The 21,290-nt window shown below is 38.8% G+C and overlaps 1 protein-coding gene and 1 long non-coding RNA gene across 6 annotated transcripts in view; one reads left to right on the top strand and one right to left on the bottom strand.

The window, feature by feature from the left end:
* Nucleotides 1-6,894: 6,894 nt before the first annotated feature.
* Nucleotides 6,895-21,276, bottom strand: LOC135328521 (uncharacterized). 2 transcript variants are annotated; one of them, XR_010389511.1, is made up of 3 exons: nt 21,064-21,276; nt 16,397-18,437; nt 6,895-7,586 (listed from the first exon to the last, which is right to left on the bottom strand). It is a non-coding gene; the product is annotated as an uncharacterized LOC135328521 (long non-coding RNA). The 2 variants fall into 2 exon arrangements; XR_010389510.1 differs by lacking the exon at nt 6,895-7,586 and having other exon boundaries at nt 15,958-18,437.
* The window catches only part of SOX6 (SRY-box transcription factor 6), a 386,297-nt gene continuing 382,306 nt past the window's right edge, over nt 17,300-21,290 (top strand). For 2 of the 4 annotated variants that reach the window (XM_064513069.1, XM_026104417.2), the window contains exon 1: nt 17,300-17,387. The gene's annotated coding sequence lies outside the window, so the exon portion shown is untranslated. The remainder of the gene's footprint in view (nt 17,388-21,290) is intronic. The other 2 variants (XM_064513071.1, XM_026104420.2) reach the window with 1 other exon arrangement.

Genomic DNA, 21,290 nt, shown 5'->3' with positions numbered 1-21,290 from the left:
GGACCTTCTCTGGGAATACATCTGTACTACTAATCAGTTTTGCTTTGACTGTCACAAAATTAGTGGCTTTTGTTATGCAGGCAAGGATTAGGATTGGAGAAACAGCAAAGCAAAGCAAGTGTTGCACAGAGCAGAACTGACTGACACAGGAAGTGCTGGTTCAGGAGGACCATGAAGAGCCCAACTTTTTTGTACTGTGTTGGCCTCTATTAGCTCTTTTCTGTAACAGGCACAAGTTTCACTCATAACCGTTTAAATGCTCAGAATTGTTTTTAACTTTTAAAAATAACTTTTAAGAAAAGCCTGAGTGAGCAGCTCACTGACAGGCAATTAGCATAGTCAACCAAGGAATTATTTTCTTCTTTCAGGATGTTTTGATTTCTTGAAGAAATGTACATAGCTATCTATCTATCTATCTGCTGTATATGTATTTGTCTTTCTGTGTCTCCATACATAGACATATATATGAACAAATGTGAATGTGTGCATATTCTGATACAATTATTAAAATGTAATGGAATTATATACTGTGTATATTATGTATTTCTTGACAGGTGGATGGATAAATTAAGGGTTAGGAATATAATGATAAGAAGGGATTAACGGTAGCAATTAATTGCCCTAGTCATATTTCTGTCATCCCCATTTTCAGAAGATGTCATGGTAGTCTCATTCTGTACTGAACGGATGAAAATTTGTTTCTTTAAGTATTCTTCCATATATGCTGTGTAAAAGAAAGCTATTAGTAGCAAGTCACATTATGGTCTTGACAGGTGATGCCTGGGACTTGGTGCTTAGCCAGTAATTATTAGATTTTAATGCAAAAAAGTATATAAAGGTCCTAAATATTTGGTTTATCTCAGTCTGAGATAAACAAGGCCTAAAGTAAGGCCTAAAATCTGCAAAAAGGCAGCAAAGCTATATGTATGCAGACAGAAATGAAACAATTTTTCTGTGTTACAGGACAACATGAGATCGGGCAAAATTTGCTTACTTTCTCTCCCTTCTTTTATTTATGCATTATGTACTTTCCTTGTACATTCCGTCTTTCTTGTCTCTTAAACTTCAAACTCTTCAGGACAAAATCCGCCTTTTCCTGTATATCTTCTGTTGGTATGAGTAGTGCCTGAGGTAGTGGGATGCAATTGTGGGCTGGGGCTTCTAGTCTACAGTAATTTCATAATACAGCTAAAAATGACTGAACTTATTATGTAAGGAACATAAAAATGGATTGTGAATAGTGAATTATTGAGCAATTGAACGGAGATGACATAGTCTTTTGTATTCCTAATGAAATTAACAGATGTGCAAAGGCTATTTTTTACTTTTTGATGGTGGTTTTATTGTTTATAGCTCACATTGTTTTCTTAGATAGCAATGTAATTCATTTTATTTTATTTTAATGAAACCACAATATTAGCAATATTATTAAAAGAACAAATGTTTTTGAAGTACTTTATTTTTTATTGGTGAAAAATCAGTAAGGAATTTTAAATTTAAGGTTTTTGATTACAGATTTTGAAGTATGTGATAATATATTGAAGTAAATTAAAACTGCGACATGAAAGGCAAATACTGTTGTATAATTTTTTTCTGCAATCCAGTTTAATGAAGTCTCTGTGTGCAATAGATACTTTGAAGTGAGAAAGAAAGTCATTGATAGTGAAATTGTTTCCTTGATTTATGGACCAACTTTCCAACTTCAGTTGATAAACTTCTGGCTAGAAAAATTGCTTGAAAATGTTTTTGCTGGTAAATGCTAATATAATAAAGTACAGGGCCTACCAGAACTATGTATATCTGTTATTTCTGCGTGTTATGAGTAGCAGATTGGAATCATAACCATTTCCATTTTAATGTACAACTTTTCAACATGGAAATAGACAACTACTCCACTTTTAAATTACTTTAAAATTGCAAGACATCAAAAGACAATTTGTAACAATGTGTAATTTAATTAAGAATCCTCAACTTCAAATGTGCATTTAACTTATAATTCTTGAGAAATATACAGAGCATGTGAAAGTACTTGAAAGGACTTTTAGTGATTTTGCAGGAAAAGATATTTAAGCCTATTACAGCACAGCATGCATGAAAAGTGAATCTTCAGTGTAGTATAGTTTAAAGTTTGCACACTGTTTATGAGCAACCGAGTTCGTATTCTTGCATTGTAATTAGTTGATTTGTACATTCTTATGGCAATTTATGATGGAGGAATTTGTTTGGTTTTCTTTTTATTAGCTAGGGGTTTAGCCTTTCATTTGTTTTTTTCCATAGGAGATTTAAGATGTTGAGGGTGAGCTGAACACGACTTCAGTTTGTTATGGAAATGCAACCATAATTTTTAGTATCCTGGCATGTTGGTTTTTTTCTTTACTGTTTTTATATGGGAGGTTATACTCGCTGCACTGATATACATTTGCAACCTTAACTTCACTGTGATTTTTCTTAGGAATTTTCTTTGGAGGGGTGAAGGGGTGTCCAAAAACTCTATTCAAGAAAGGACCTATTTCTTATGGTATTACAGGAGGTGAGCCCCAATCCAGCAGATTTTAAAAGATCAGTACCTTATCATTAGCATTAGATTCTCCCAGTGACCACCATCCAAGAAGGAGAACATTTCGTGTCCACATTTGTCCACAGACTAGTCACAAAAAGAGGCTAGAGATCTCCCCCCACTAACAGTAATCTTTTAAATTTTAGGTAAGGTACATATTATTGTTTTGGAATAGTATATGTGATCTAATAAATTAGGGTGACAGTTTTATAACTGTGTTACTAGAATGTTTTCTGTATACATATCTTAATTTAGTGTAATGGTAGGACTGTGAGGGAGTATGCTGGATTGAGTAAACCTGTGGTACACAGTATGGGGTAATTGCAAAACATTGCCTGAAACAGTTTCTGTGAAGATAGTACTTCTAGGCTTTACTTAAAAGTGCACAGTTGTATACTAAAACATACTGATTAAAAAGCTGTTTGTGAGGACTGACTGACAGAGACAGGAGTCTTAGTCTAGACTGAAATACTGTAGGTAGGAAAGACATAAATGAAACTGTGCTTTCTTTTTTTCTTTTCTTTTTTTTTCTTTCTTTCTTTTCTTTTTTTTTTTAAAGACTGCCCGGTGTCTGTAACAAATTCCATAGGGAAAAATGTTCAGATGATGAATCTATTTAAGTCTAGCCGCTAAGTGTGGTTGAATTCTTGAGCCATGCTCCTACAGGCAGTGTGAGTTCAACTGACTTAATCTGCTTGACTAATGAGAACTCAGTTTTGAGGACAGCTACCAAATCTTTCATAAACAAAACAGACCAGAAGGGCATGAGAGGTTCAGGTGTCTTCACAGTCGTATAATCAAAGCTAGTTTTTCTTTTTTTCCAGCACAGAGATGCCAACCTGTTCTTCTTCTTGTCATGTATCTCTCCCTTCCTAGGATACTATCGGCTTGCCCAAGGACACAGAAAATACACCGTAGCGATGTTGCTAACCTGTAAATAATCAATATACATCCAAATTGAATTTACTTAGCTAAACTTTGTTTTATAATCTCAGGCAGGGCAGGCTAGTACTCAAAGCTTCAAAAGTCTAATTCCTTTCCTTTCCTCTACTCAATGTTTGTACAGAGGGCCTGGGGAAAGTCACACATGAAAATGTTTCTGAGCAACTTTTATTTCAGAAAACTGTAATCCAAGAATTCTCCAAGTCTTAAAATAGATTGAGTGCCTGTGGGTTACTTTTGATCTCCTCTCCTTTCCAACAACTGTTTCCCAGCACTTTCCCCTTGCAGTATCCTTTGCACTTTTTCCTTGATGCTCTCCATTGCTATCCTCCAGAAGCAGATATTTTTCTCCCACCTTGTGTTAAAATATTTGTGTTAATCTTTAACATGCCTTGACCCTTCTACTTAACTTTCTGAAACCTTTTTATGGCATTATGTCCTCATATAATTTATACAGGGCTACTACTATTCCTAGGTATTAGCAGAGGTCCTAGAATCTTAGTAGTTCAGTATGGGAAGATACTACAACATTGGGAGCACAAACATATATGTAAATATTACAGTATCCTAGTTGGCTGCAAAGAGCTTTATGCTAGTCTATATTTATGCTTAGGAATAGAGGTTTCACAATGCCAAGTGTCATTTTGTTGTCTCTTACAGTCCCTTATTCTGGGCCTTCTTGGCAAGTCAGGTAATCGGTATCAGACTTTCTAATCCTTTCTTACATTTTTTCCTATAAATCAGTGATACTTTTTAGCTTTCTTCAAACTACTACGGCCTACAGATGGAAGATCTTGCACCTATTATCTAGTATCTATTTATTTATTTATGTACTTCACATACATAAAATAATCAAATATTGCATTGATCCAAATCAGTCTCCATGTAGCTGGCTTACTGATATAATCAAAGTTAGTTGCAGATAGCCTATTTCATTCTCTCTCAGGAATTAACATGCCCAACTTTTATAGCTTGCTTATAGCTTTTGTCTCTCTGCAATCATCAAAGCTCTAAGAAAATACCTATTTTACAAAGATTTAGATAATTTTCTTAATATTGCTTCTGTAGTCACCATATAAGACTTTGTTTTTTATTTATAAAGGGAATGTAATATTAGAAGATTTTACTGTTGTTGATGGCTCTTATTTCCCCCTGAGTAAAGATTTTCCTCCCTTTTAAATTCAGTTTTGCAACATTTCATCATGTCTCATCATAGTTGTCCTCTCAAGCTTAAGTTAGGGTACATTTGTTTGTTCTAAAAACATATTTATCCTCAAATAACAAAATATTCAGATTTTGATGGATGGGGAATGGCAGGGTTAAGGTACTTTCATGGAGAAGGGGAGTCTAGTCTCCAGCTATATTGATAATCCAAATACTGGATCCTGGTTTTCTCAATCTAAATCTTTTCCAATCCATCTGAATATATCTCTGCCTTATCCTCATTTAACTGACAACTGCATAGCAATGTTCATGTTGTTTTAGTTGTCTAAAAAATAATGTGCAGAATACTGTTTTATAATGATGATATAGTATCCTGCAACCAAAAGTAATGCTTGCTGAAGCCAGTGCTAATGTCATCCTGTTAGCTGAAAACTACAGAGTGAAGGATCAGAAAGTGGAAATTTTCTCAAAAGTCCGGTGAATATAGCTCCAGTACTCCAGTCAGGAATGATTTGTCCTTGCCCATTACACTCTGCAGAAACTATGCTAATGTAGCTTTAAGACCATGTTTTTTTCTTGCTTCTTGACTTAATCCAGTGTAGAAGTAAGCTTCCTGATTTTATTTCTTGTTTTCCATAGGCATCTTAGTGATTTCAACTCCATGTACTTACTCATTTTATCATGGTGTTTTCAAAGCAAGTGCACAGGTCTTAGAGAAAGTGTGTAAGCTGTCAGGCTGGCTCTGGGTCTGGGTCCATCACAGCTGGAGTTAATCTGAGCTTCGGCTGCTTTGTCCTCTCTTTCTCTATTGCCTCTGACTTTGTGCTTCCACCTCCTCCGTTGTGCTGGCACTAGATCTTGTGTGATCATTCTGTGAATTGCTCTGTGGAGCTGATCTGGCTGAAAAGTTTTTTTTATTCGGTTGTTCTTTTTTTTTGATTTTTGTGGGGTTAGCTTTCAGACAACCCACCTCCCCAAACCGGCTCATGCACGTTTATGTAGGTGTTAGTGCTGATGCAAGAGAAAGAATAGAAATGCTAGCTGGTAGTGAAAGGAAGGAAGGCAAGAATGTGTCAACCTGAACATATGTTGGCTTAAGGTGCTATAGGATCACATCCACAGGCTGCATTTCCTGTCTTTCTATAAGCTAAAAACAGTGGTAGGATTTCCATACGAGCACCCATTCACTTACCTCTGTCCCCTCTTGTGTCAGCACTAGTATTTGTGTAGCTGCACTATTCTGACTCACAACTGACCCCCTTCTCCTTGACCCCAAATCTAGATCAGTTTCTTCAACTGGCTGAATATGTAGCCACCTAATATTACTGCTGGCGCTGAGGATGGTGCAAGGAAGGTAAATTCCCTGATGGCAGCCCTTAAGCCACCTAAAGTGACTGTGGAATTACAGCTTGTGAAATATATATAACATTTTACAAATAAAAACAATCAGTTTGGCCTTGATATAACTTTTAAGAAGGTTGTTACTGAATGGAAGATTATTTCCCCCTACTTCCTCCTCCAGCACACATCTCTCAATTAACATTTTTTTGCAATCACCTGTAGATCTATGTCAATATAAAGCCCAGACCTGTCATCTTTCATATTACAGAAGCTTGTGGTGTGCCTTTACATATATATACACCAGTACACTTATTTATATTTATGTAGAAAATTAAGAAAACAATAGGGTTGTGAGAAGAGTACTTTAACAAATTCTCCTTGAAGAATACTTTTATATGCTTTCTTGAAGTGTGCAACTGAACTCATAGGCGAGGAAAAGGCAGATCCACATCTGGTGAAAATTATCACTGTTCCTTCATCATTTTATGCAAATGATGATCTGCCCCATGATTCCTATTCTGAACCAGCACAAGGAATGAGACTGACAAAAAATAAGTGGGGAGACTAGACAAGGGTTGCATTAGTTACCCAAGGTGTAATTCATCTCACCTGCTTTGGTCAGTAAAAAATAGGTATCTAGTCTAACTGCTTTCTAGATTCTTCTCAAGTCAGGAAAAAGGGACAGACCCCACCAGTGGCCAGTTCATCTTTTCTACCTCAGGTATTTATGGGCATACAGGACAAGATTGAAACAGCCTATGGAGATACCTCTCTGTATATATGTGTTTGATTATAAAGGATTTTTGCACAATTAGCTTAGACTAGACAGCTCCTTTTAATTTCTCGAAGTTATATGAGAGATAATTGGGCCTTGATGCCAGTTTATCATGTGCACAAATTTTCATTCCTCCTAAGTGCAGAAAACCTTTATATGACCTGCAACTTTTTCATAATAACAGCCTTCAATTATTCCCTCAGCCTAGCAGGTCAGTCTTTACTCAGACAGAACTACATCAATTTTAAAGAAGTTTTAACTGTATGAGGAGTGTAGTGGTTTGACCTAGAAAAACATTTTTAGCAAACATCTGCAAAAACCTATAATTTCTGAATTTTTCATATAAAATCTAGAACAAAATAGTGCCAGAAACTTACTTATGTTTTGATAATAGCTTGGTTACAGAACACAGAGCTCTTTATCCAGCTTGTCCAGTGAGTATGTTCATGAAACCTTGGTAAATTTTTGAAGTAAAATTTGCAAATAGCACAAAACTCTAGCTTACTAGTAACAGGACATCCTCTGCTTAAGTGTGCTAAAAAAAATAATGTCTCCAGATCTTAAGGAGCAGTATCTCTGCATCTTAAGGGCAAGAGTCTAAATCTGAATGTAAGTCTAAAAGCTGGAAAAGATTGTACATATGTTATTTCCCACCAGCACAATATTAAATGCAATTATTTTCTTTCTGCTAAAATCTTGAATGTATCTTGCAACACAACCTCAAAGAGTCCCCTGCTGCTGTTGATTATAGTGAATCCCACTTCCTGCCACCCGGTAAGTCTTTGCAATTTTCTCTTTTTCGCCACCCTGTGGAGATAAATAATGTATATTAATGTGAAAATATCAACAGTAAAATCCCTTAATATTCTCCACAAAATAAAGCTACTCTCTGAATCAAAGGATTCATATCTCTCATTCATTTTTTGAGCAAAAAGAAACAAGTTCCTCATGCAAGGGCTTTGAAAAGTTTGAATTCCACTCTTAGAAAACAAATGTGCCAAATACTCTATAGCAGAGGCTTGGAGTTTTAGAATCTGAAGCCTGAGAATTGCAAAAAGGATTCAGTGTGGTGTACTACACTTAAAGCAGAGATTTTCAGTAATTTTCTATCTCATTTTTTCATTAAACAGACCTTAACAAATCCTTGTTTCACCTTCCTTGACCCAGAGCCCTTTGAAAGTATGCAAGGATATTTTGTGTTGTTTCTTAGGATTTGCTTCCTCTATTGAACATGAGGATTATGCAGGATATTTTCTAGACTGTTCAACACTTGTGGCTACAACAGATATGTGCGTTCAGAGCTAATACACTGCTGATGCCACACTCAACTCTCCCCAGTTTCAGGCATTTAAAAAGTAAACACGATCAATTTTCTTTGCAACTGCAAGTTCTAGAAAGGACAGGAAAAAGCAAAGGCAAAATCTATGATCCCTTGAAAACACCTTTACAATCCATGTTTGGGTTGCAATCCTTCAGTAAAAAATTACCATACTAAAGTAATTTTTTTTTCTGATCATAAGATTGGGGAGGGGGGAGTTAATTCTAAAGTAATAAAGGTCTAAAGGTATTTTTCTTTCTAATTCCAAGTTCCACAAGCATAGGCTCCTTTGCTGAAGACTAAGAACATCTCCTATTTTGTTTTTTAACCAAAATGTTCACCTTGGATTTACCTTTCCACTGCATAAATTAGAAAGCTAATTGAAAGGCATGTTAAAGAAAAAAGAAAAAAAGGGGGGGGGGCGGGAATCCACAGACCTAAAGCCTTAGTCACAGACATGTTAGATGGTAGTCTGAAAAACGTACCATTCTGTATTATTAAAATGCCACCAAATTAATTAAAATAACAGAAAAATACTGACACAGAAGCAATTTGTGCCCCCTCCTCTGTGGTTGTGGAGGGCCAGCATTCAAGGACCCCACCAGGAGTATAATTTCTGTGGGAAAAGAGGGAAGGAGAAGGGAGGATACTTTTTGTGTCTCTGAGGAAGATTGTCCTCAAAAAAGTAGGGGCTTGTGAGATACGTTGTATTTGCTGCTTTGGTACTTGGCATAAGTGCCATGCTGGTGCAGGCTATTGCAGACCGAGGGAGAAGCTGTTTCCTTCTTTTGTCCCTGTCTCCTCTACCAATAACAGCTGCTGAGAAGTTATTTTTCTCATGGTGTTTTTGGAAAGGTATACAAAATATTTTCAATAATGCCTTGCTATTAGAATTCCCTGTAAATAATGTGTGTTGTGGTAAAAATCCATCCAAATCAGGAAGACTGTTTGCTACTTTCAGCCCCAATTCTATAAACATTTATATACATGTTTAGTTTTAAGCATGTGAGCAGTCTCTGTTTGGGTGAAGTTAAGTATAGGTATTTGCAAGTTTGGAACTTGACCTACTTTGCATATCATTATAAATGTAGCATAATTTTACTCCAAGAGATTTAGTCTATTGATAGGAATACTGAGTTGTTGAAGAATCCATTGAAGAAACTAAATCTGCCCCAAAAATATGAATTAAATATTTCTGTAATGCAGTATATTACTGTAATACAATATATTAATTCACAACTGAAAATAGTAGGAATAGCATAAAGAGTAGGAATAAATAGCAGGAACAGCATAAGCAATAGCAGAAATAACAATTTATTCAGTATCTGAGGTAAAAAACAAAAAATCTTGGCTAGTGGTAACACAGGTGACTTGAGTATCTTTTGTGATTACAGCTAAAGTCTGTGGAATTCTTTTACATGGTATGGAGAGGTTTTTGTTCATTTTGCAAATGTACTTAAGTCATCACAAAATAGCAGAATGTTTTAATATGAAGCTTACTGTGCATCTTCTTACTTGTACCAGAACATTATAATAGCAACATCTAGAAAAATCCTCCTACTGACTGTGACATAGGCCTTTAAAAATGTGAAGCCTTATTACTAACTTGTATGAGTATTTTTACACATTATCTATTTCATTAACTTAGTTCCTGATCCTGCAGAAGTTTATATGCCTAGAATTATCCAGAGTGAATAATTCTATTGGAGTAAATTGGACTGCTACAAATGTGTGAAGTGAAACGTGCATATGAGTCTTTGCAGGGCTGGGACTTTTGCTGGTAATCATGTTATGCATAAATATAATTGAATGTTAGAAGCCTTTTGTGAATTAAGTCTCCCAACAATGTCTCCATGTAGAGAAATAGGTAAGAAGATGAAAAGTCCAAAAAGGATAGGCTTCAGCTTTCAGAGACATATGCCTACATTTGCATGCATCCAATATAAGCAGATATGGATCTGTCTAAATTGAGCTTGAGGCATACATTCTTTGCATTTTTTTTACTGGAGTGACTTGGTGCAAGTGACTTGTTCAAAAACACTCTGTAGGTTTGTAGCACAGCCAGGAATAGAACCCACGTCTCCTGACTCACAGTTATAGAACAGACTTCTTAAATTTGTGTGAAAAGTTAATTTGCCATGTTTCTATGTGACAGTGAATTTATTAATATTGTCGCTACCTTCCAGTGTTTCATAATTTTCATGGTATGATCACATTCAACAAAGGTGTGGAATTGAATATGAACTTATCCTGTGTAGAAACAGAGCATCTGGCTTATACAGACAAATGGTTTCCCACCAAAAAGGGAAATTTAGAACTGTAGATTTTTAATGCACAGATCTTGTGCTGTAGTTGCAGTGTTAAGAAGTCCTTGTTGTTATGAATGTGCATTATGAGTATATTGTACACAGTCCTGGTATGCAAATGTGTAGCATTCAGAGAAGTGAAATAATTCTGTGTTATTATTATCTTTGTAAATTGCATCTTAAGAGTTTGTTGAGGACTTTATGACGGCATTTTTCTATAGTCACAGCCATACAGCACAAAGTGTTTCTTTCATTATTAACAATAACTGAGCCAATGAAAATGCTTTTAAATATACACCAGACAAGCAGTTATCCAGCTCTTCCTTCTTACCATCCACAAACCATCTTTTAGCATCTTATAAACCAGCATGTAAAATAGCTTTGTAAACATCTGCTTTTCATTGTTAATTGTCAGGGAAAACTAGAGATTTAAATGCTTCTTTTGTAGCATTCCTTAATCCTATCAGAAAGGATAGCTCTAGATGCTTCTCCCTCGCAGATAGCTTCTTTAGGCTTTTTTTGCTTTTTTTGTTTTGTTTTTAATATTGATAATTTTTTTTTACTTACAGTTTATTTCATGTCTCAGTTTGAGAGGTCTTGCGTATTCTTATCTGTGTAGCAACTCAGTAATTTTAAATAAAGTATACTATGTAATTATTGATTACTGTATAAAATGTGTTGAAAACCCTACATTTTTTCCCACTAGGATCTGCTCTGTATTTTCTTTCATGTATGTTCTGGTACAAGCACGAAGATGCACAGTAAACTTCATATTAAAACATTCTGCTATCTTGTGATGACTTAAGTACATTTGTATTGTATGATTCATGTGCAGTAAGGGGAAAACAGTATATGTTGGTGCTGTCTTATAACAGCAAAAATAAGCAAATTTTATACTGCTTCAATACAATTATTTTTTTAAAAAAACTCTACTTTGGTTAGCTCTTCTGTTCTAATAATCAAGTCATTAATGTCAGTTGAGTGTGTCTGGAAATGATTTACTTAAGGTAGCATTCATAACACACAGTAGCTGCATTATACAGGAAAAATAAATCTATTCAAGTTACATTTCCTACCTTTAAAGCTTATTTCTATATTGTATTTTGGTCCTGGATTTGTAATGTTTGACTTTTTGCTTCTTACACACACAAAAGGAGCATTCATAATTTAAAACTATTTTATATTTTTTATTTCTTAAACAGGGATAAATCATAGGGGTTTTTTATATTTTGCCAGATATGGTTCATTGGGCAGAGATACTTTTTTCAGTTAGAGTTTGAATGTTTCCATAGCTTTCGCCTTTTAATTTCAGTGTTTTTGAAGTCAAAGTCTGCTTAACTGTAGTTTCTCCAACTGTATGTTGAGTTACAGTTTTAACAGTAATTTAGAATTCTCCTAGTTTTGTTAGTTAAATAATAATTGAAGAGTACTATTGGCTATTCATATTTTTATTCTTGCTCTTTAGTATTTACTTCTGGAACTTTTGAAAAGAATTGTTACACAGAGCTCAGCATCACTGCATGTAAAATTATTTGAAATGACATATTGTTGCAGTTTCTATGACAACCATATCATGATGCCGATGCTCTCAAAAATTTATAAACTATACTTTCAACTATGCTAATATCAGTGAGCAGAGTTAACATTTATTTACTTCATAATGTTTTTAGAAATAAGCTTCCAGTGCTTTACTAAAAAAAAACAAGAAAAATGTGTATTTCAAGGTTTTTTTTGTTTGTTTGCTGTAGGCTTTTTCGTAAAGGAGCTCTAATTTCTGTGTGAACATTTTTTTAAAGTCTAACTCTGCTATGTAATACTGATAAAGAGATTATTAAATCAAAACAAAGAAAATGTATATTGTCGGTCACAAACTGTTAAATACAGCATTGCAAAACAACTCATACAGTGTAATGCACCCTAATTGATCTACAAATAGTATTGTTGTTGCCTGTGGAATATTTATCCCATTTATTCATATTTCTAGTGTCATAGATCCTAACCCTCAAATGCTTGTGATATGAGAAGACTGATTCTCTGGCACGACTTACATAAGTACAAGCATAACTGTCTGTGTGGCCAGACACAGAATTATAAATCCTCTTAAAATATCTACTTAAATTAATGCCTTATTTTATTGTAAATGTTAAAAAGCGGTTGCCTGGTAATTTGAATTACTTTTCTGTATTAAATACATACCTTTAGTATAATATGCTTTTCCATCAATCTGTAGGCTTTTAGAAGTTAGCTGATTTTAACAGTTTGACAGGAGGCTCTATTACTCGGGCAACACTCACATAGAAGTCAATGGGTGTTTTACTTGACTAAAAAATTTAGGAACAATGTGAGATGCCTTATTCAAGTTACTTCATAATTATAGATTACAACAACTTAAAAATAGTTTTGCTCTCAAAACATAATTATTTTATTCATTCTAACTTGTGCTTATTAAAAAAAAGGTGTGTTTTGTATTTAAAATGTGTTATTCTTATGTGTAAGACTTATTGGTCATTGATTCAAATAGGAAATAAAACACCTTGATCTTTCAGTCATTTGTCTTAGGAAGATTCCAAAGCAGTCAAATCACATTTACTTTACTTGAGTCTTAAATTTGATATTATGTTGGAAAAAAGTTTCATATAATTGAATGTTCAAATATGTTGAGATCATGTTGCATTTTAGTTTTTAACAGCGTGAATACTTTCAATGTTTTTAACCCAATGTCTAACAAGCTGTATTTAAATGTGTTTTGAAAGATTTATACAGTGATTTGCTTCTTAGTCAACTTTGTTGCAAGAAGTTAGTAGTACATATTTTGCTTAGAAAATGTAAAATGTTCTAAGGGGTGAGCAAAGGGAGGAGAAAGCCATACTACCCATTTGATATGTCCCAGTATTTATTTGCCAGCTTCAGGCAAAATGGGATAGTCCAAAATAACTCTGTACTCCAAAATTTTTTGTAGACATTTTCCACCTTTTTCTTAATATTTTCTAAGCAGTTTATCCACTTTAGCATCATCATTTTGATCCTCCTAAGAAGAGGCATGCACTTTAAATGTGCAGAACCTGAACATGCAGGTGAAACAATTGACAATGACATGGGCCTACAAGATTAGGCCATATTATCACAAAAGCACTGGAAATATATCACTAGAGCCTATCTCTTGATGCTGATCCAGTGCTATAGTTTGCATCTTATAGTTTGCATCTTGCATCTGGAAACCAATGCAGTTTGTAAGTGCACAATGGTGGTAATATAAAATACAAAATCATTGCCTATCTTGAGAGTGCCTTTTATTTCTGTTCGTGTGGCTAGTTTATGTGGCTTAGTGGCAACGCATTTATTTGTAATGTGGAGCAGTCCTCAGGTCAAAGACAGCTGTGTATATTTATTCTAGCATTTAGGGTTTCTTGGTTTTTACATAGTATCTTGTTTGTAGCATGGTAGTTAAGTCAGGAACTTTAAAAAATATACTTTATTGTTGGGAATTTTTTTGATGTATGAAACAAAAATAAACTGATAGAATAAATACAGTGTGCATCTATTCTAGTGTGGATCTATCAGAATGGGACATTTCCAGTGAAAAAACAAAAGCACCGTGGTGGGCTGATAAACCCTTAGAATGGATCATAGTGGCTTGCAGTAATCATCTTTAGCAAAGATTTTTCTGTGATTGATATTCTAGGGAAAAAATATTCAGCAGCCTTCATGTTTAAATCACTGAGCTACGATTTACTCTGGGCTGTGACATAAAATAGTACAACTGTGGGTTATAAGGGGGTCTTTTAGCATATGTTCTCTCCCAGCTCCTCAGATGTGCGTGTGCTGTAGAAATATATAGAAATACGTGCCAGTATTTCTGTCCTGCATTTATATGATGTGCTCAGCTATCCCTGAAGCTGGGAGTATCACTATAATAGGTGAGGCCACACAGGTGTATGCTCAAGGAAGAGATGCCTTAGTATGACTGTGGTGATTGCTCTAAGTGCCCCCTATATAGCTCCTGCTTGTTTCTGAAAATATACATTTTAAATTATCATCCACCCTGTATTTCTTTTTTATATCTGTTAATAGTGTTTTATTGTCATCCTATCATACAGAGAGAGGAGTAGAAAAATTACCACTATGACAACTAGACGGATCTAGCTGTTAGCTGAAATACACAGCATGGGAAGAGCAGACCCATTTCAGTGGAAAAGTTTGCTCCTCCCACAGTCACACTATTGTTTTCATTAATGTGATACCTACAAAGTGTCAGATGGTAAACCTTGATGTGATTTCTAATCACAGCTGAATGTAATACCAGGTTTTTTTCAGAGCTTCTCATTAGTGGTCTCATGATTCGTTTGCAGAGCTTACTCCACTAGTACGACTTGCAGTCAAGAGTTTGGTGACTTTAGCTTTGCCGGTGTAGTTAGTGCTCTTGCAGAGGAGAGGATGCCTTGATGCGATGAATGCTTTCCTGTGGTTCGAGGAGAGCACCAATCCCACCAGCTGCTGCTGAAGGTCCTGCGGGGGGGGGGGGGGGGGTCCCCTCTCTGTGTAAGGTGTTTCATGGGACTACAGCTAAGCATTGCAATGTATCATGATGCATTTATGCCCCTATATATCACTAGAGCCCATCTCTTGATGCTGATCCAGTGCTATAGTTTTCTTGCATCTGGAGCATGCCTAAAAAACTCACTATGCTGACTGAGCCTTGCCCGCAACTTTAAATGAGCACCATGACTCCAGGTACTGTTCATGGGTCACAACATCCTATTTTTTTTTTATATTTCCCCTTCCATTAAAAAATAACTCCAGTATAGATTCTGAACCACACACCAAGCCTGTGAATTGAAAACAACTAGAAAGCTAGAGAAGCAAAATCCTCTGGGGAAGCCTGGGCAGTGCACTTGGCCTGAGTTTCCCTGGAGAATGGGGTACAAGTTGGGAAAAGCAGTCAGAAATACTTCCTAGCACATTCTCTGACAGGAAACCCCCTTTAAGCAGTGAGATTGGAGGCATTTTACAGATAGCGAGCTACCGTGTGGGAGGAAAGGGGGGCCGAGGGGCTCTTGCCTCACTACACCCGGGTCCCACTGTGGAAACAAGCACTGTGTGCTCTGATTTCTAGTGTGAAAGGCGAATGAAAAAGAGGCCCTCGGGGGCATGTGGTTAAGAAAGTCCCTGATTTTTTTTTCTTTGTGTATTCCCATCTCTGAGCCTTAAATTCTGTTCCTGGTTCTCTCATCCAGGCATCATTCAGAGAGAGAGAAAGAGCGAGCGAGCGAGCGTGTGTGTGTGTGTGTGTGTGTGTGTGGAGTTGCTCAGTGTGGGGGAGGCTGCAGGAAGGCTCCGGCTGGCGTTTCATGGCAAGAGCCATTGGAAGAGCAGGTTGCCAGGGCGAGATTCTTCGATGACTTTCGCGATGTTGCTAACGCTGTTTGTTTTGCTTTGCGAAGTGCTAATCCGAGAGCTCCTTGGCAGGCGTTTGCTCTCGTTGCTTTATTTGCACTCGCCTCACGGTGGCGTTTTAAGCACGTAAACAAAGCGCAAGTGAGCGGAGAGGCAAGTGTGTTTTCTAGTTTACCTTTATTAGAATAACAGTTCCGTTAATGTTTTGGATAAATCAAAACTGTCTTTCAAAACGGTTCAAGGATGGGAGATGCGCGATTCCCTACGTCAATGGAAGGTGTCTTAATCTTTCCGGCCGGCACAAAGCCTCGCTGAATTAGAGTAAGGGTTTATGTCATCTTAACAGCACAGCCTCACCTGTTTGTTTTTTTTTTTCCCCCCTCTTTTCCTCTTCTCTCTCCTCCCCCCAGCCCCCCAGGAGAAGTTTACAAAGAATGTGATTGAAAGCGTAAAGCAGCAGATGCCGATGTTAAACTCCAGCCTGATTTGATATAACGATCCGAGACACAGCCCTAAGCCGCCGCCCTCATTAACACAGAAGCATGCCCCTGGGACCTGAGTTACCCGGAGAGAATAAAAACAATACAGAGTCATCTTACCTCCGAGCCGGCAGTGCAACGTTAGAGGTAGGAGAGGGAAAACTGTGGCTCTTCTCTATGCTACCTAGGTCGGTGCGTCGCAGGGCTCTGTTACAGCGTTGCTGCCGCCTGCCTGCCTGGGCTCCGCTCCCGAGCGTGTTCCCCCCGCCCCCGGCAGGCATTCCCCTAAACTCAGCCCAGGACAAATCCAGAAGTCAGGGACAACGTTCCTATTCACTCCTTGCTGGTGCAAATTCCCCATGGTTTCTCTCCGCCAGAGCGTGGAACAAAATTGCCGGTTACCATGAGTTTTTGTAAGGCTTTATTTGAAATCTAGGAGCAGGTAAGGCTGCTGCTCGCTGCCAGCGATTCCCGTTGCACTTGTAGAGAGCGGCAGAAGCCGGTGGAAGTGGGAGTGTGGTCTGCTCTTCATTAGGGAGGGGGGATCGGACCCTGGAGGTGATGCAGTGAAACACTTCTACTTCCTTGCATTGTGTTTATTAGAGATCACGGGCGCTCTGCTTTTATAACATTCACTTCAAGCATTCTCAAACCCACACGGAATAAGTTCTGATCCTCCCCTTTAGTTTACACTGGGGTTGTCAAAGGATTAAATAAATGAAACTTTATTTGACCGTGGAGTTTACAGACCCTGGGATCCCTGCGCTCTCTGGCCTTATTCTAATTCTATAGTGGTAATTACCCTTCGTTTCTTTAAGTGCAATAGATTTATTGCCTTAGAGACTATGCACAGTTTGATTGAATTATTCATTTTTTTCTTTGGTGTAGACTGCATCTGGGGACTGATGTGACGTGTAGATTTTTTTTTCAGGAACAAAGGGAATGTGGAAATGAAAGAGAGAGGGAGAGAGAGGCTGGCAGATGTGATGAGATGCGGTGAAGGTGTATCCAGCTTGGCACTCCCACTCCTCTCTTCTGCTCTCATTGCAGCCCTGGGTGACTCTCAGGCTAACACAAACAGCTTTTCTTCCGCAGCCTGCCCTCTGTCACTGTAAGTACAACAGCCTTCTCTTATCAGCATGCAAATTCCAGCCACTCACTACCTTAGCCTGGTGTTTGCACTTTAGATTTACAGAGGGGACCTTTAAAATGAACTTTCCGAGACAGGAAGGGGTTTTCATGTCAAACTTGCTTTTATTTTCTTTGTAAAAGTTTATGTGGTTTTTCCTTTTTTTTTTTTTTTTTTTTTTTGGAACGGGGGGGTGGAGTGGGGAGATTGTTGTTGCTGCGGCTTTTTGCTTCTCTATCAAGATGATATACAGTTTCAAATGAAATTAAAACCTTTTATTTGATACTGTTTCCGCCAGGACAATACATTGTGTTAACAGATGACGTCTTAAGGAATTCAGAGTTTTTGTTTTCAGTCAGATCTTTTGCTTTGGGTGTAATAAAATGCAAACGTCCCCTAAATTTTGAGAAAATCTCTAGAGGTTCCTGTTCTAGGGGAACACGCATCAGCTGATGGGTTTGATTGTGAAGAAATGTGCAGTAATCTGCTTTTATCTAGTCTAACCAAACTTTTTTCCAATCGTGTGATCAGGCTTTAACTTCTTTTCCTTTAGCTTTCTCTTAAATGCAGTTGATTATTTTACAAAATTTCTCTGAACATTTTCAACAAGCCTATAAAAAGTCTTCATTGTCGGAGAGTGTCAGCAGAGTGAATTTATAAAGATGCTTGTTAATTGTTCGGCATTAATTGGGGAGAATAGCTTGTGAATGTGTGAATGACTTGTAACGTGGAGTTTCTTGCTCTTTGAATCAAAACTTCAGAGACTGTTCTACCAACTCTGCCGGAGTTGCAGATTTGCTCATCTTAAAGCTGCGGTGTGTGAAAGTTAGCACACAGGTTGCATTGCTTATTGAACATTGCTTTACGTTAATGTATTTACGAAGAGAGCGCAAAATGCAGTGACGGCTGTGAACAGGTAAGTGCTCCAACGTGAACTGAGAGCCTCTGATTCCTTCCCTCTGCAAGGACCCACAGCAGTTCAGCATCCCTCCTCAACATCTGGCTGCGCTGGCTTCTGTGGCTATCTTTAGCCTTTGTGAAAGAAAAGCAGGGGAAGTAATTTAAAATACAGACATTAAGCGAATGGTAACGCTAAAAGTAAAAATGATTTCTTGTTTCTCGGCACGTGTATACCTATTTACACGGCGGACGTTCGCTTATGCAAACAAAGAGGGAAACACAATTGTTACTGAGCAGCGCCCGTACACACACGTTTGCATACGATGTGCAAGAAGCCCTCTTTTTCTACCGCGGAGAAGTTGTAGCTCTTTGACAGTGAGTGCTACATCTGCAACTTAATTGATCACACAGGGGAAGCAACAAGCTACAGTGTGTTACTTGCGCTGTGCCTGGGAACGTGGACACATCTCTGCGGTGTCCTGCCCCAACTTAGTGCCGTTCTCTGCACAGTATTTTCGGGAGTGCAGAGATGCTCCTCCGATTTGGAGTTAGGTGGGCGGTTAAATTTTTCTGATGTCTTAATTGTCTGTTGCCGCATTACCGCCTCGTACTTAGCAGGTTGTTCAAAGGAGGACGGTACAGCTGAGGATGTATTTTTTTCTGTTCCTTTCTTGAAAGGAAAAAAACTTACAGTAACAAATGGATGGCGTAGTAACCCCGAACAGGATGGTACATCCTTGTACTCTAAATGGAGCTGTTTTCTTACATAACTTTTTTTTTCCTGGTGCTAAAGCTACTAGTTATGCAAAAAGTCAAGGTGTTTCCTTTACTTGCAGCAGATTTAAATGTGTTAAAAGGAAGGTGTCACTGACTAATCACGGGAATTCTTATGAAAAAGGACATAGCAATATCTGGAAAGGAAGCTATTTCCTGTTGCTAAATCCATACTCTAGATAACTGCAGCCAGGTGAATAGTTTAAATTTGCTGAACGCAGGTGAATACAAACTCAATATTTACAATCTTACAATTTACTCCCGTCTCCGAATTTTACTTTTTAGTGTCTTTTATTAGAATTAAAAGATCGCGTGGAAATTAGCTGTTATGTCCTCAGCCAGCTACTTTAGTGATAAAGCTTTGATGGATACATTTAAAGTTCTGTTTCAGGGTGATTGCTCCTCACCGAATAATACCTGAATGCTCTTTTTTTTTAGTGGAATTGCCAAAAATACCTTATAAAATAGTCACGTTATTCCAAGAGGTTCTGACTTAAAACCCATTTTCTCTGTGCTCGACTCGAGAGGGACGGTAATACGTCGGACAGCAGGGCAGAGGATGCAATATTGCATGACTCTACTAGTGTTTTGAGTTTTCCGGCTTAATAGAAAAGCGTAGAGCCGGGTCAGATCAGTCCTGTGGCATCACGTTAATGTTCAGTTTTCATCCCGTTCTGATGAAGCCAGGTTCATCTGCAGGAGAGCAGAGTGTACTTCTGCTTCTAACCTTTTCCTCAAATTTCTCCTGGAGAGAGGAGGAAAGCGAAATCAGGCTTTCTCCTCGTCTTTTTGGCCTCTATAAGTTATGAAGCTATTTTAAAATTAAAAAGTTTCTCTGTTACTAACTGTTCCAGGCGCCTTCTGGAAAATGGGGAGAAAGTGCCAAAAATACAGAGATGAATCAACAACTTCTCTCTCTCTCTCATTTTGTGGGCTTGAGGTTGCTTTCCGCACTCCCATCCTAACATCAGTTTAGCCTAGGTGTGAGTAATATCAAAAGAGGGAGACGTTAGCTTTCCGGCGTTGTTTGCCCACCTGATCTGCGGGCCCCTGGCAGTCTGAAAGGCTCTTTTATGTTTACCTTTGGAAAGTAAAAATACGGGAGAGAGACTTCCCTGATTTTTCACTGCTCTACGCCACTGGTTGATTTTCTGCTCATCGCCTTCTAGTTTTCCCTTCTTTCTCCCAGATTTTTCTTCCAATTAGCACTACCAAGGGAGCGTGAGTTCCTAAACTGGTATTCAAGTTGTATTCACGTCCCTATCTGTTGCCTTTTGAAAGAGAGAGGGAGAGAGACTGCCGCTGCTGCAGTCTCTCGTCGTCGCCACGAGAACCCCAGCCCTAACTTGACTCCGGTCTCAATCAGTTTGTTCCTTCCCACATCATACCTGCCTCTTGCTTCCAGCTCTGCTCACGTTTCCCCTCTCTGTTGAGCACATCCTCACCTAGTTTGGACTCCGAGTTCCTGCTCCTGCCTCTCCCCCCTTTCTCTCCCGTGGCCTGGGGTAGCCTACGGCCAGGTTCCCATCCCTGGTACAATTTGTACTTCACGGTTCTTCTGGTCGTACCCCGACGGGGCTGTGGGATCGGGCTCCTCGGAGCCCCGCGGATCAGCTGTCAGGGAGCATTTGCTGGTCGCTGGTCGCCTGTCCCCGGTCCCTGACCAGTCCATCCCGTGCCCTGCCCACCGTCTCCGTCTCTCTGACCCTCTCTTTCCTGCCCCTTTCTCTCGCTCGCGCAGCCTGCGCCCGGGAGCCGGCGCGGAGCCCTCGGCGCGTGCCTGCCCGCGGCCGGCGGGAGCGCGGGGCGCGCTGGCGCGGCGGGTGCCGCCTGTAACCCGACTCTGCCCCCCGCCCGCGCCGGCTCCGCGTCCGCGGCTCTCCCGGGAACCCCCGCTCCCCCTCCTCCTTTTCCGGCCCCGCCGCCCTCCCCCTCCCCCTCCCCACCCCGCCCTCGCACCCCCTCCCCGCTAACTTTCTAGTACCTTTCCTCACCACTCCGGGCAATCAGTGGTCATTAGAGCAGAGAGGTTTAAGGTTTCATTTGTCTAATAGCAATGTGAGTGGTGATAGCTTCTCGGGGATGCGGCTGGCAGCCGGGGGTGATTTCACTTTCTGTTTTGTGCTCACTTTCTCCTCAGTTGTTGCTTTCCCCGCTCGCTCGCTCTCGGTCTCCCTCTCCCTCTCCTTCCCTCTCCCTCCCTCCCTCCCT

This window comes from Dromaius novaehollandiae, chromosome 5, assembly GCF_036370855.1.
Source record: "Dromaius novaehollandiae isolate bDroNov1 chromosome 5, bDroNov1.hap1, whole genome shotgun sequence".
Taxonomy (NCBI): Eukaryota; Metazoa; Chordata; class Aves; order Casuariiformes; family Dromaiidae; genus Dromaius; species Dromaius novaehollandiae.
The sequence above is the reverse complement of the archived record's forward strand: the minus strand, read 5'-3'. Positions and strand labels throughout refer to the sequence as shown.